Raw genomic sequence first — 17,090 nt, forward strand, 5'->3', positions numbered from 1 at the left:
GAGGGTTCTAAATATGTGAAAATTATTCGATTCCGAGACGTTGGCTTGAGGGGAGTTTTGGTTATTTTATCTATTTTCGCGCCCTAGCTTTAATTATTAATAGCGGAATCAGTTGTTTGCAATATTTTTTACGATATGTAATTGAATTGAATAGATTTGGGCCATTTGGAGTCGGATACTCGTGGCAAAGGCGCGGTTTCTAGTGATATTGTCCGGTTCGAGGTAAGTGGCTTGTCTAACTTTGTGTGGTGGACCTTTCCCCTTAGGATTGTTACTTGATTTTTTGAGTGCCTTGTACGTGAGGTGACGAGCGCGTACTTGAGCCGATTGATGAAATTCCGGTTTTTACTTTGAGATTTAGTTTCTTTCTTACTTGCCTTATTCTACTTGAAATTATAACTTGTACTAGATTAGGAAAAATATTTTTAGTTGACTTGATTGCCTATTTGCTTAAGTTGTTTTGACTGTTCTACGTGAAGCATGCTAGGCTAGTCCTATCTGTGTTTGTATTTCGTACTTCATTCCTTGGTATATTTCTGGTTGTGGTTGTGCATTTACATTGGGACTACGGATGTGGGATTCCGGTAGTTCCCCCCCTGTCTGTTTACTTTGGGACTACGGGTTCGATTCCCGGTAGATCCCCCTGCACTTTTACTTTGGGACTGCGGGTTAGATTCCCGATAGATACCCCTGCACTTCTACTTTGGGACTGCGGGTTAGATTCCCGATACATCCCCCTGCACATTTATGGTTGGACTACGGGTCGGTATCCCGGGAGATCCTTCGATTTGGTACATGAGTTGGACTACGGGATGGTATCCCGGGAGATCCACTGGACAGTTGAGAAAAAGGGCTACAGGACAGTATCCTGGGAGACCCTCATTGGTATCATTGATATTGAACTATATTTATTCTGTGTTTACTCTGTCTTTTGTAGTTGTTATTACCTCGTTGACCTGCCTTATCTCACTGTTGTACTCATTATTTCTGTCAGATTATCATACTGTTAATTAATATTATATTTTACCTCAGTAGGGCCCTGACCTTCCTCGTCACTACCCAACCGAGGTTAGGCTTGGCACTTACTGAGTACCACTGTGGTGTATTCATGCCCTTCCTGCGCATGTTTTTCATGTGCAGATCCAGGTACCTCTTCTCAGGCGCATTATCCTTGAGGCGAGGAGATACACGGAGACTTCGAGGTATATCTGCAGCGTCCGCAGACCGAAGAGTCTTCTTCCTTATTCTAGTTGTAGAGCTTTTACCCTATCATACTTTTGATATAGATATTCTGGAGATTAGAGTACTTGTGATAATTCTATTAGCCTGTGTTTCCCGTGAGTTTCCGGGTTTTGGGATTGAGTTGTAGACTTCCGCATACCTTTAGAGTTGTAATGGCTGGGCGGCCTTGTTTTCAGTTGTTATTTTTCATACGTTCAGTTCTAATTGATTATTCTTCAAGTTAAAAGGTTATTTCCGCACTGTTAGGCTTACCTAGTTGTAGGAACTAGGTGCCGTCACGACAAGTTCATGGAGGGTGAACGGGGGTCGTGACAGATTGACTTTCCATAATTCTTGTCCACATAAATAATAATCTTTACATAATCAAAGACCACTCTTCAATCCTCCTTTCTTGTAGCTTTTCAACGTGCTTTTCTTTCCTTCTTCACTAGACCAATTTATTTGCTTCGTACTGCACATCTGCTCTTTTTATAGTGAAAAATATTTCTTTCCTTGTAGCACAATTTCCTTCAATCAGCTTCGTTGCCTTGTAAAATCCCCGGACTCTTTTCTTCCTACAACTTCATTCTTCCTTGATCATATATTCTTTTTGACCTCCTCCCCACGTTGTATCACTTTGTAAATAGATATTCTATAACCTTTCTCTGATTGCTGAAATATTCTCGTACTCTTCTACTTATGGTAGATTTCTGCATTTACAAATTTGAGCTCTTATTTAGACAACCCAACAGAATTTCAAGATCCTCTTCCTTTGAGTTTGGATTTTGATTTTTGTCTTCAATATGAAGATCTTATAAACCATTTATTATTTCCATTATTATGGGAATAATTTCCTTTTGATAGATCTCAATATATCTTTGACTCCTTCCTTCATTACTAGAAATCCGCTAAATACCGACCAAAAAAATCGACCAACTTTGATCGGTTATGGCCAATTAAAGACCAAAACGAGGTTATATACGCTTGGACGATATTTTGATGGTCAGAATGGATTACCGACCAACATTGGTCGGTAGCTTAAAACGACCATCTGACAATTTAAATGATTTACCGACCAACTTTGGTCGAAAACATATTTTATTAATTTAATTTTACCGACAAAAGTTGGTCGGTGTATTTAATTTATGTTTTTTTATTAAATATTAAAATTAATTAAAACCGACCAAAGTTGGTCGGTAACTGAAAATATATATTTTTTAAAATAATAAAAATTAAACATTACCGACCAACTTTGGTCGGTAATATGCAATTAAATTTTTTATTTATTAATGACCGACCAACTTTGGTTGGTAATATGCAATTATTATTTTTTTATTAAAACCTACCAACTTTGGTCGGTTTTCTGGATTTAATTTTGGCATAAAATTTCTGTTTTGGTAGCTACACCGCCTGAAAGCTTACCAATACCCCCAATAACAACACAACAACAACAACAACAACAATCAAACATTCAATAAATACTTTAAAACTAACAAATTAGAGTTCAATTGAATATAACAATCCAAAACCAAATTAAAACTAATTACAACAAGTTCAAAACTGGTTCTATTTGTCTAGTTCAAAAGTATATAAAATTCAAGGGGTGTTTTGTACAACATCATTAACATCGTCTGATGAACTTTCATCTACAAGACGGTATAGAGAACGGTCTTGTGGAGGACGGGAAGAACGATCACGGGGAGGATGGGAGAAATGATCACGAGCAGGACGGGGGGAATGATCACGTGGAGGTCGACCCTCTAGCGATGACTCACGAGACCGAGGCAACGGAAAAGCTCCAGTAGATAGGAGAGTTCTGATCTGAGCTTGCATGACAAGGAATTGAGCTTCTCTAACCCTTTCTCTTTCCTTGGCCGCTTCTAGCTCGGATGTGAGATTTGTCACTGTCTCCCGCATAGTGCAGAGGCTCTCCCCATTAAGTTGCTCACCTTGCGAGGAGTCCTTATTCCTTGCATTCCACACTTATACCAATGGAATTCTTTAGTAGGAAGCCTGTATACCTTCCCCAACTTTAGACCGCCAACAGACTCCAACCATATTCTTTTAGCATCCTCGTCCGAAGGTTGGGTTGGCTCGCTCAATTCACCAGCTGGATGACTACGAATGAATTCTTCCACGTTACTTTGGTAGCGATCCTATATTATTTTAAATTAAATCAGTATTTCAAAATTCTTATAAAAGTAAATTATAATACTTAAAGAAAATTGAAAGCTTACATATGCAGTCGAGGTCCGGTCCTCGACCCACCTTTCTTGATCCGTCTCTTTCTTCTTCTTTACAATATGCGTCTCCTTGAATAACTCATCATGGCTCATTGGACGCCCTAACTTCTTTTCCTGAAAACAAATTAATTTAGTTAATAAACAGAATAGATATACTTAGAAAAGTAAAATAATTTAAGCAATTACGTACCAATCTTCTTTTTATTGTCCCTAGGCTGATCGCACCTCCAGTGTGCAAGGAGCCTCCCTTCTCGGATGCGCGAGCTTTCTTTCCTTTTTCGCTCTTCTCTAAGAACTCTGCGGTAAGCCATTGCCTTTGCAAATAATCCCATAAATTCTAAAGTAACCAACCATGCCTCTTGTTCTTCTTTCTAGCATCGGAGAAAGCATCTGCCAATCTCTTGCGAGCTTTATGATGAAAATTTGCAGCCACTTTCGCGCTATAGCGGTCTTCCCATACACACTTTCTATGTATTTCAAAAGTTAAATATTATATGGAAACATCATAAATATAAATTATTAAACTGCTTAAAAGAACATTTATACCTTAAATTCATTGAAATTTGCTCCTTCAACGAGAACGGGAAATCAGTCCAAGTCGCATAAGGGCCATCATAAAGCTTTCTGATGGCATTGGTGATTATCCTTGTAGTCTTATTACTCGGCTTGAACCTGCAATTTAACAATAAAAACACATAAATATCTTAGTAAAAACGTTACAAACAATAGACACAAAAATAACAGATAACTCTTACCCATCATCCTCACGGACTATGATGATCCTTCCATATTGATCATAATGCACTTCCTTGTCATCATCGTCCAAAGCATGTGTATTAGAGTCATGTGTAGACGGTGTAGGGGGTCAGAGCTACTGCATCGCAGGCGAAGGCCTGAAATAGATGGAGTCGCTGATGAAGATGGTTGCGATCCCTGTGACTGCGACATAGCTGGATGCGACCCAAGTAGCTGTGATACTGATGGCTGTGACCCGAGTGGCTGTGACATGGATGAATGCGATCCATCTGGCTGTGATATGTAAGGATGTAATATAGATGCGGTTGCAGATGGCACCCAAAAGCATCCGCAACCATATCCTGAATTCTAGAATCAAGATTTGTATTCTCCACTGACCTACTACTTTCATCAACAACAATGTTATGAAATATCCCACGGCCACCATCGATCTCTCCATGATTAGTCCACACAAAGTTGTGATGACCCGGCCGGTCGTCTCATGAGTTACCACTCTGTTTCCCCCATTCCTGCTTCTATTTGCCTTAATTATCGGTTTTATATCTGATCGGGTTGGTTGGCTCGGGTTCGGACAGGTTTTGAGAAGGTTTAAGACACTTAGTCTCTTTTAAGAAGGCTTAAGTTGGAAAAGTCAACCGGATGTTGAATTATGTGTTAGAGGGCTTGAATGTGAGTTCCGATGGTTCGGATAGCTTTGGGAGATGATTTGGGACTTAGGAGCGTGATCAAAATGTGTTTTGGAGGTCCGGAGTAGATTTAGGCTTGAATTGGCGAAATTGAGTTTTTTTCCAGTTGATAGGTGAGATTTTGATATAGGGGTCGGAATGAAATTCCGGAAGTTGCAGTAGCTTCGTTATGTCATTTGGGATGTGTGCGCAAAATTTCAGGTCATTTGGACGTGGTTTGATTGGGTTTTTTATCAAAAGCGGAATGCGAAAGAATTTAGAACCTTATGCTTGAATTCGATGAGTTTTGGTGATTTTGATGTTGTTTGAGGTGTTTTGAAGATTGGTACAAGTTTGAATAAGGTTATGAGATATGTTTGTGCTTTTGGTTGAGGTCTCGGGGGCCTCGGAGTGATTTCGGATGGTTGACGGGGAGTTTGAAGATTTATTGCAGCTGCAGATTGTGCTGCTTCTGGTATTTCCGCACCTGCGGATAGGGGACCGCAGGTGCGGCGCCGCATATGCGAAAGATGGGCCGCAGAAGCGGCCAGAGGTGCATTTGTCAGGAAACCGTAGAAGCGGCTAGGAGGACCGCATCTGCGATGATGTCGCATATGCGGGTGTGTAACCGCAGATGCGGATAACGGGAAGCTTAAGTGATTTCTGCAGAAGCGGATCAAGAACCGCAAATGCGATACCGCAGATGCGGAAATGTCTGGACAGAAATATAAATTAGTTCCTTCGCGATTTTTAGAAGGTTTTCTCACTTATTAACTCGAATTTTGGAGCTTTGGGAGATTTTGAAGAGAGAAATAAAGGAGACATCGTTGAGGTAAGGTTTTGGATTATGAAAACTCATTTTTATGGTGTTAATGCATGGATTAGAGCTGTAATTAAAGGTAAAGCTGAGAAACTAGGGCTTAGAAACCTAGGCCTTTGATTGAGGTTTTGGAAGATCATTTGTGGTCGGATTTTGGAACTTTTTATATGTATGAACTCGTGGGGAGATAAGGAATCTAATGATGTTAATTTTGTCGAATTCCGAGACGTGGGCCCGGGGGTCGGGTTTTGGTAAATTCGGATTTTTTTATGTTTTTAGATTATTTCTGAGTGGGCTTCGTCCCTTTAGCATAAATTAATGGTTACGTTCTGATTTCGGTAGATTCGGAGCATCTGGAGATCGATTCGAAGGGCAAGGGCATTGCAAGCTAGATTTCGGGCCGGATTGAGGTGAGTAATGATTTTAAATGTTGTCCTGAGGGTATGAAACCCCGGAATTTTACAGCGTTCCGCTATGTTGAGGTGAGAAACATGCTAGATGACGAGCATGGGGTCGTGCAAAGTTGGGAATTGTGACTTAGTCCATCCCGTATGACTATTTTACTGTGTATTTAATAGCTAATTGTTTGATATCATTATATTTTGGGCTAAATACCATATTTGGGCTTCGTGCCGACTGTTTGAACCCTTAGGGGATTTTAAATGATATTTTCCTCACTGATTGATTTCATACTGGTGCTCAGTCATGCTATATTTTCACTATTTTCAAAACTCAGGTATGTTATTCTGTTTTAAACACATTAAATGATATTTTCAAAGATATTTGAGCTGAGCTTCATATTTTACTGTGGCCCGAGGGGCCTATGAGATTCTGACAGAGTAAGGACGAGGGCCTGTATTGTGAGGATACTTTTGGGTCGGGCTGCACGCCACAGCAACGATACACTGATTATGATAATGAGGCCGAGGGCCTGAGATTTGTACGCCACGAGGTGGCTTGTGATTGACATGAGGCCGAGAGCCTGTTTATGATGCCACGAGATGGCTTGATATTGTGCTTGGGCCGTAAGGGGCCCCTCCCGGAGTCTGTACACCCCCAGTGAGCACGGGTACCCATTGTGATATGAGATATAGCCCGAGGGACTGGTATTGTTCTGTGACGTTGCCCGAGGGGCTGATTCTGTTGTTACTGTGCCCGAGGGGCAGTTATTATGTGTTTACATTTTTAGTTGTTTTTTTCCTGTATATTGTTTAACTGTTTAAAGGATGTTTATGAGATTTCACAGCTTAATTATATTTACTGATTTTTGTTATGCCTCTTTTAGCTTAATGTTGTGCCTTACGTGATTTTATATCACTCAGTCTTCATTTATTTTTATTACTCACTGAGTTGGAGTACTCACTTTACTCCCTGCACCCCTGTGTGCAGATTCGGGCACTACAGGTCCTGCTCCTGAGGGTTGATAGTTCCAACAAGTCTTCGGAGATTTACTAGGTAGCTGCTTGGTGATTCGCAGCCCAGTGCATTCTCCCCCTATCTTAGTTCTTTTCGATTCAGTTATGTAGTGGTGAATTAGACTTCAGACTTCTAGTATTGCTTTAGATGCTCATGACTGGTGACACCCCGATGTCGGGCTGTGTTGGTTTTTATTTTCCGCAAATTATACTGTTAAATGCTTATTTTGGGAGTTTATTTCTGATTAAAGACTTAGTAATTGTTAATTTGATTGCTTAAAGTGAATTGGAAGTGTGTCGGCTGGCCTTGTCTTCACGAGAGGCGCCATCACGACCGAGTTTGGGTTTAGGGTCGTGACAAGTTGGTATCAAAGCCTAGGTTACATAGGTCTCACGAGTCATGAGCAGGTTTAGTAGAGTCTCGTGGATCGGTACGGAGACGTCTGTATTTATCCTCGAGAGGCTGCAGGACCTTTAGGAAAACTCCATATTCTTGAAATTCTTGTCGTGCGAATTTGTTGATCCGAGTACTAAACTTCTGTTATTCTATTCTCTCACAGATGGTGAGGACACGTGCTACCGGTTAGGATGGACGGCCACCAGTATCACTAGCGGGGGCCACTAGAGGTCGAGGACGTGGTCGAGGCCGTGGTAGGGGCAGAGGTACAACCCCCACAGCAGCTGGGACAGCACCTGCAGACCCACCAGCCGCCCCAGTTCAGGGTCAGGTCCCAGTGGTGGACGCTCCAGCAGTACCAGCTCAGGCACCAGCTGTGCCCATTGTGATTCCGGGTCTTTAGGAGACTTTGGCTCAGATATTGACAGTAGGTACCAGCCATGCTCAGGCGGTCGCGGTTTCTACTACCGCAGCCACTTCTCAAGCAGGGGGGAGGCTCCCAGACTCCCGCCGCCCGCACACCCGATCCGATGGTTCAGGGAGTGCAGACACTAAAGGTACCACTAGCCCAGCCGGTGGCAGCTGCTCAGGGTTATGTAGCTCCTGTTATGCCGGAGGACGAGCAGCGCAGATTGGAGCGGTTTGGCAAGCTCTAGCCTCCTACTTTCAGTGGTGCAGAGGGCGAGGATGCCCAGGGTTTCTTAGACAGATGTCAGAGGATTCTTCGCACTGCGGGAATTCTGGAGACCAGCGGGGTTGCATTCACGACCTTTCAGTTTACCGGAGCTGCCTTCACTTGGTGGGAGGCATATGAGAGGCGTAGGCCTATTGGTTCGGCACCTCTGACTTGGCAGCAGTTCTCCGCCCTATTTCTGGAGAAGTATGTCCCGCAGTCCCGCAGGGAGGACCTGCGTAGGCAGTTCGAGCAGCTACGACAGGGGGAGATAACTGTTACCCAATATGAGATGAGGTTCTCGGAGTTGGCTCGACATGCTATTTGGCTGGTTGCTACTGAGAGAGAGAGGATCAGTAGGTTTGTTGATGGCCTCACCTACCAGCTTCGGGTTCTCATGACCAGGGAGAGGGTGTCAGGTGCTACATTCGAGGAGGTTGTAGATATTGCACGAGATATTGAGTCAGTTCGTCGCCAGGATCGCGAGGAGAGGGAGGCTAAGAGGCCTCGAGGATATAGTAGTTTCGGGGGTGCTCCTTCGAGGGGCCAGTTTCAGCACGGCAGAGGCCGACAGTTACGACATGCTCAGTCAGCTCGCCCAGGTTATCGTGGGGCATCATCAGGCCGTAGTTCTCACGGTTCTCAACAGGGCCATTCTTCACTTAGTGCACTTCCAGCCCAGGGTTCGTCCCGTGCTCCATCGGTTCAGGATTCTTCTATGCCAGGGGCGTCTGCTAGTCATACCGGTGCTAGGATAATTCCTATTGTTCATCTAAGTACGAGTTCCATCTATACAAATAAAGCAAGAACAAATTAATTTATTCTACAATTATAAATTAATTAAATCTTTTTTAGTTAATTCAAGATAATTATTTTTTCCTAATTACACCAAAAATTAAATTATATTAAATATAATTAATTATAAACCCAAAAGGTTCAATTTATATCCTGAAAAGTTCAATTCATATCCTAAAAGTTCAATTCACAAGAACAAATCCTAAAAACTAAAAGTTCAATTCATATCCTACGAGTTTAAACATAAATTAAAAGTTCAATTTATATCCTAAAAATTCAATCCATACCCAAAAGGTTCAATTTATATCCTACAAGTTCAATTCATATCAAAAAAGTTCAATTCATATCCTAATAGTTCAATTCACAAGAACAAATCCTAAAAACTAAAAGTTCAATTCATATCCTACGAGTTTAAACATAAACTAAAAGTTCAATTTATATCCTACGAGTTTAAACATAAACTAAAAGTTCAATTTATATCCTACAAATTCAACCCATACCCAAAAGGTTCAATTTATATCCTACAAGGTCAATTCATATCCAAAAAGTTCAATTCACAAGAACAAATCCTAAAAACTAAAAGTTCAATTCATATCCTACAAGTTTAAACATAAACTAAAAGTTCAATTCATATCCTAAAAATTCAACTCATACCCTAAAAGTTCGCTTCACAAGAACAAATCCTAAACCCTAGATTCTAACTAAACTATTCAAGACAATATAAAGTTAATAATTCAATTCTAACTAAACTATTCAAGACAATACAAACTCAAACATTCAATTTATACCATATGTAATCAATTCAATTAAAACAATACCTAAACCCCAGATTTCAATAAAATACAATGTTAAATAATCAATTGAAACTAATTCATAGCTAATTAACAAAACATTAGATTTATACACAAAATAAATAAGATGTAATTCAAACCTAGAATTTTTAGGAGGTGGAGAAGGAGAAGGTGTGGCAATGGCAGCGGCAGCGGCGATGGCGGCAGCTGCGCGGTGGCGATGCGGGGGTGGGGAATGGGATTTGTGTGAGGGAAATAGAGAAGGAGAGGAGAAGGTGTTGAGTGAGGAGTTAGGGAAATTTGGAGAATAAAGGTAATAGAAATGGGGGAAATCCCGTATTTGATATCTGATTTCAGAATTACCGACCAAAGTTGGTCGGTAATTTTGGTCGGTACAATAAGTGTTGACCGTTTGACTAAAAACCAACCAACTTTGGTCGTTTTTTAAAAAAAAAACGAATTTTTTTTGTGTGTTTTTTTCTTAACATATTATAAACTATAAAAAAGAATATTATAAACTATAAACGTTTATTTTATTTAACTATACAATTATTAAAAATAATTATAAACTATAAGCANATGAAAGACACTCTACTCAAAGTTATCACCTACCCAAGTAACTATATACAGAACTAAAATAAAAAGGGCAACCCGGTGCACGAAGTATCCCGCATTCACGCAGGGTCCGAGAAAGGAACGCACCCGAGGGATATGATATAGGCAACCTACCTCAATGCAAGTATAAATAGATGATTCCACCGCTCGAACCCGTGACCAGGTAACATAGAGACAACTTTACCATGGTACCAAGGCTCCCATTCTATATGCAAAAATGCTACGGCAAAGAAAATTATTTTAGTATTCATCGATGCATCTAAGTAAGTTATAAGTCGATGAATCAATTTATAAATAGATATATTTGATGATAAATTTATATACTAATTAGGATCTTCACAAGTGTATCCCTAGAATAACCCGACCCTGTGGTCCTAGCGCTTCGTGTTCTTATATATATAAGGATATACATACATACACACACACACACACACACACTTCATTGTAATACTTTAACTATATATATAGCTTGTTATAGTATATGTTAGTGTGTGTATATATAACGCTTCGTTGTACTACTTAATGTCACGACCCTAAAACTGACCCGGTCGTGATGGCGCCTATCGTGGAACTAGGCCAGCCGACACAACTCCCGAATTAACCATTATTCAATAAAAGTCATTTTTATACCATTTATTAATCAACAATCTCATGGTGTAAGTCTAAATGAATAGTGCGGAACAAATACACAAGCCCGACATCGGGGTGTCACAAGTCGCGAGCATCTACTAAGGTCTGAACACAACTAAGAATCTAAAATGTACTAAATACAATCTAAGGAAGACAAGAGGGAGAAAAGCAGTGCTGCGAACGTCGGTCAGCTACCTTGCTAACTCCAATGGCTCTGCCACTGAGCAATCGACACCCGCTACCGGGTTCAAATTAATACCTGAATTTGCACACAAGGTGCAGGGAGTAATGTGAGTACGCCAACTCAGTAAGTAATAAAAGTAAATGAAAGCTGAGCAGTAAGAAAACACGTAAGCCACGTCATAACGCTGCAGCAAATGCAGTACATTTCCAAAACAGTATAGAAATCATTTACTTCGTAAATCATGCTCAATTTAAGTAAAAAAATCTTTTTAAAACAGCTTTCAATAGTTTCAAAACGAGTGATAAAAACAGTGAGTAAAAATGATAGAAACGTAAACAGCTCCTCGGGCAAAACATGCACCATAAACCGCCTCTCGGGCATAATATCAACAGAACCAGCCCCTCGGGCTACCTCACAATCACTCGTAATCAGCCCCTCGGGCATAACATGAATCAAGAACCGCCCCTCGGGCAACATAGATCAAGAACAGCCCCTCGGGCTTCAATATGAAATAACAACAGCCCCTCAGGCTACAACACATCACACACACTGGGTACCCGCGCTCACTGTGGGTGTACAGACTCCGGGAGGGGCCCCTTACGGCCCAAGCGCAATATCAAGCCATCTCGTGGCATAATTAAATAGACTCTCGACCTCATATCAATCACAAGCCATCTCGTGGCATAATAAATTAGGCCCTCGGCCTCTCATATATCACAATTCGGTACCACATGCTGCGGCGCGCAGCCCGATCCCATGATATACTCACAACACAGGCCCTTGGCCTCACTTAATCAGATCTCACTCAAGCCCCTCGGGCTGACAGTAAAATAAGTACTCGGCTCAAAATCATTTATGAAATCAAAAGGAGTGAATAAAACCGAGTTATGAAAACAGTAAGAACATAGCATGACTGAGTGTAAACATTAAACCCAAAACAGTGAGGAAAAAAAATAGTAGTAAAAGCCCCTAAGGGTCCAAACAATCGGCACAAGGCCTAGACACGTCATTTAGCCCCAAACACAATAATATTTTCCAAAATATAACTATATCAAATAGTTTTCAAGTAAAATACGCGACTTAATAGTCGTACGGGATGGACCAAGTCACAATCCCCAATGGTGCACGACCCCACGCTCGTCATCTAGCGTGTGCGTCACCTCAAGTAGCACAACGATGTGAAATCCGGGGTTTCATACCCTCAGAACAGTATTTACAATTATTATTTACCTCTATCCGGTCCAAACTCTAGCCCGCGATGCCTTTGCATCTCGAATCGGCCTCCGGATGCTCCAAATCTATCCAAAACAGATTTATACCATCAAGATATGCTAAGGGAGCAAAGCCCACTCGAAAATATCCAATTTATACCAAAAATACCAAAATTGGCCAAACCCGGCCCACGGGACCACATCTCGGAATTCGTTAAATTTTACATCATTAGACTCCTTATCTCCCCACGAGTTCATACATATCAAAAGTACTAAAATCCGATCACAAATGACCCCTCAAACCCTTGCTCAAAGGTCTCCAATTCTCAAGCCCTAGTTTCCCAATTTTTAACCCTTAATTCCCATTAATTGTTGACCAAAACAGTAAAATAATGCCATAGGATCGTTTTGTAGGTTCAAAAATCTTACCTCCAACGATATCCTTTGAATCCCTCTTCAAAATCTCCTAAAAAGCTCCAAAGCCGTCTTAGAAATGGTGGAATAAATCAAAAATTCGCGAAGGAAATCTTTTATACTTTCTGGCCCAGGGTTTTCGCACCTGCGGCCCTTTCTCCGCTTCTGCGGCCTATCCCACCGCACCTGCGGTTTCCACTTAAAAGCTCCATACCGCATGTGCAGTTAAAATATCGCACCTGCGCCACCGCAGGTGCGCCTCTTGGATCGCTTCTGCAGTTTCAGCTAACCTTTAATTTGGCCGCATCTGCTGCTGCCTTCCGCTTCTGCGGGCATCGCACCTGCGGCCTCCCAACCGCAGGTGCGGTTATGACAGCAACAAAATGACTTCAGCTTCCCAACTCAACTCCAAACCTTTCGTCAATCATCTGAAATCACCCCGAGGGCCCCGGGACCTCAACCAAAAGCACCAACAAGCCAGATACTACTATTCAAACTTATACCAATCTTCGAAACACCTCAAACAACATCAAATCAACCAAAACACATCGGATTCAAGCCTAAGGTTCTCAAAATCTTCCGAATTACGCTTTTGATCAAAAAGTCTATCAAACCACGTCCGAATGACCTGAAAATTTTGCACATACATCCCAAATGACACAACGGACCTATTTCAACTTCCGGAATTCCATTCCGACCCCTATATCAAAATCTCACCTACCAACCGAAAATGCGAAAATTTCGATTTCGCCAATTCAAGCCTAAATCTACTACGAACCTCTAAAACACGTCCCAATCACACTCCTAAGTCCCAAATTACCTAACGGAGCTAACCAAATCATAAAAATCCAAATCCGAGATCAAATACTAACAAGTCAAGACTGAGTCAAACCTTTCAAATTTAAAGCTCCTAGATGAGAATCATCCTTCCATATCTATTCCGATTAACCTGAAAACCAAAACCGACGATTTACATAAGTCACAATGCGTAATACGGGGATAGCCATGCCCGAGAATTGGCGAGCGAAATGCAAAAGATCAAAACGACCGGTCGGGTCGCTACACTTAAACTACATATATAGCATGTTATAGTATATGTTAGTGTATTCATTATTTGTATTACAAAAGTGTTAATAGATTACATTTATATTATTTAGATAGTAAATATAAAAGTGATTCAAAATTTTGACCAATGTTGACCTAATAACCGACCAACTTTGTTCGGTTATTTTCCAGAAAATAAAATATACCAACCAAAGTTGGTCGGTAAATGCTTCCCCTGCATTAACCGACCAACGCTGGTCGGTAATTTTAATATAAATTCTTTAAATTTTATAAAACAATTTAAATAATAATATAATTATTAAAATTTAAAAAATTAGGTCCACATTACCGACCAAAGTTGGTCGGTAATCCAAAAGTTTCTTTGACTAAGCAAGTCTGACCAGCTCGGTCAACTTGTTGACCAATTTACCGACCAACTTTGGTCGGTATTTACTTTTAAAAAAAAACATAAAATATTTTTTTTCCAGTTTCCGTCCAAGCTGGATGGTTTTTGGTCGCTTTCTTTGACCGACCAACGTCGGTCGAAAAATTTAGTCGGTTTTTAGCGGATTTCTAGTAGTGCTTGATCTTGAAAAATAATATCTTTCCATAATATAGAATGTACTATACCCATAATATATTTTATTTCCATAAAAAAGATATTCTTCCTTGGCCTTGTAGTATCTCTTCCATATAGTATCTTCCTTCCACAAAATAATAGATTTTCTCCATGATTTTAGTAACTTTCCTTTCAAGATATATAAAAACTTTCCTTCCATAATTTTCATAGATTCTTCTTCTGATATTGTAGTAAGCCATTCAATATTTGAAATTTGACTTTCAAATATTATTCCTTCTACGACGCTTGGAGATTAAATCTCTGAAAATTATCTTCCTTGATAAATTCTTCACATGATATTCTCTTTCCTATATTTGTTTGGATCTTTACCGGAATCTTCTTTCTTGAATAAACCTGTGCAAAATTATGATTACCACAAGTAAATATTCTTTGATTAATAATTATGTTAGTTTGTTATCATCAAAATTAATACGTGAAACCTTGAAGCTAACAATTGACACTATTGGCCACAAGTGTAATTCTCATTCTTGGCACAATGGCCACATTTTATATCTCATATTCACTTCTTTCACTTTCAAGCATCATCACAGGTTATCAACAATAAGAGCATTTAGAATCAAGACTTTAAATATGTATATGAGCAATATGAGTCTTAAGCACATTGAGTTTTCCTTCCAAAATTAAGTATAATAAACTTGCGTTTGAAACACGAACTGAAGTCACAACATTTTAACACATAAACCATACTTGAGCACATTCCCGAAGGAGAGCATAATGTGATAGGAGCAATAGAAGCACATGGTTAGCATATAATTTCTGACACAATGCTTATTTGGAATAACTAAATATATTAGGCATTACTCGGAACATGGGGATTAGGAACTTGAGACCATCATACTTGAACCTCACGAGAACATCATGGAATTCGACTCTACAAGAGAAATTTAGCCAACATACCTCGCTTGAGTTTTCCTTAATTTACTATAACGTTGCGAAACTCCTAGCGACTTCAATCTAATTAGAGACATGACAAAATTGAACCATAATTAGGGAGAGATTTATGTTAGCCCATTTAGGCATTTTATCAAGCACTAGGTGTGCAAATTTGACTACAAGGTTCTAGTGTAAGATTTTCATCACCCCACAAGCCATATCAACTAATAATTCATCCAGGGTAATTCACCAACCTCCAAGACCCCTCTATCGAAACGTGCATGCCATATCTTCTACTCCCTGACCCACTTAGACCCGAAACAAACTTGCATGGGTGATGTAAGACAAGAACTTATCCGGGTAGGTGGTTTTTATAGTGAGCGGTTCCCTTAAATTTTCAAGACTGGAGCAAGGCTTGATGAGTAAAGCACTTGGGGATTCCTCCTCTCTCTCTAAAGCACTCCTCCTCTCTCTAAAACAGGTGTTTGACCCAACCAAAATAACCTCCAAACTCGTTTTATAAAAATGGGGCCGGATAAAAATTTCTCAAACTTAAGCCTCCGAACCGGGTCTGCATTCGCAGACCAGACTGCAAGACGAATGTGCGATCCACAAAGTGGACCGCAAAAATGGTCCCAAAACTGGGTTGTCCTGATCAAGTCTGCGGCCGTCCTGCGGCCTACAGAACAGTTATGCGGTCGCATAGTGCACCGCAAAAGTCTCCCTCAGAAAATTTTCATGCAGACTATGCGACAGATGTGCGACCCGCGAAATAGTTACGTGGTTGCATAGTGGGCCACATAATGACCTCCAAAAATTGGCTTTGTTCCTGTAGCGTTCTGCGGCGGCTCTGTGGTCCGCGAAGTGGTTCTGCGGTCGCATAGTGGACCCCGAAAATACCATATTCTGCAAAAATCATTCTTCCAACTCCCCAATGCATTGCACAATCCAAAAAGTCAGTACCATTTTCTACAATCCTCAAACGTATTAGCCTACCTTGGCACCACGAAACCCCGATAAAATTTACGGGGTCTTACATTAACAATGATGAATACACCGGTTGTGCAAACGATCAATCCAATGTCCTTGTGCCAAAAGAAGAATAAAAAGCTATAATAATTGGTATCTATGGTAAAAATATCAACCTATTTTGGATCTAAAATTAGCGAAGTCTTTTACAAAAATAGAGTAGAATATTCCCCCTCATAGAATACAATCCCTTCTGTTACTGTTTATGGAAAAAAAAAAAAAAACTATAGTATAGTATATTCCCTTACTCTCTAAAGTGAAGATATTTTCCGCAAAAAAATAAAATAAAATAAGAAAAAGATAGTTGATGATGAAATGATCAAGAAATGCCAGCCATTTGACACTGAGACACAGTACGCTCTTCTCACCTCCACAAAAAGCTACAATAAAGGAAAGGAAATAGATCAGAGTTTTCACATCAAGACTATAACAGCTACTATACTGGAAAGTAGTACTAAAAACTCCTCACAGAAGTAATGCGTTTTCGATTTCTCATTGGGACGTACATACTGCTCCCCTTTGACATTGACATATTGATGTAAATTAACGTTGTACGAACTTTCCATTGTTATCACTGTTTATTTCAGTTCTCCTTCTTGCAATATATTGCTTATTGGATGGCTATATCCCTCCAAACATGGTTTAATATCTGCACACGCCTAATATCCTTTTAC

The sequence above is a fragment of the Nicotiana attenuata genome, unplaced genomic scaffold, assembly GCF_001879085.1.
Source record: "Nicotiana attenuata strain UT unplaced genomic scaffold, NIATTr2, whole genome shotgun sequence".
NCBI lineage: Eukaryota > Viridiplantae > Streptophyta > Magnoliopsida > Solanales > Solanaceae > Nicotiana > Nicotiana attenuata.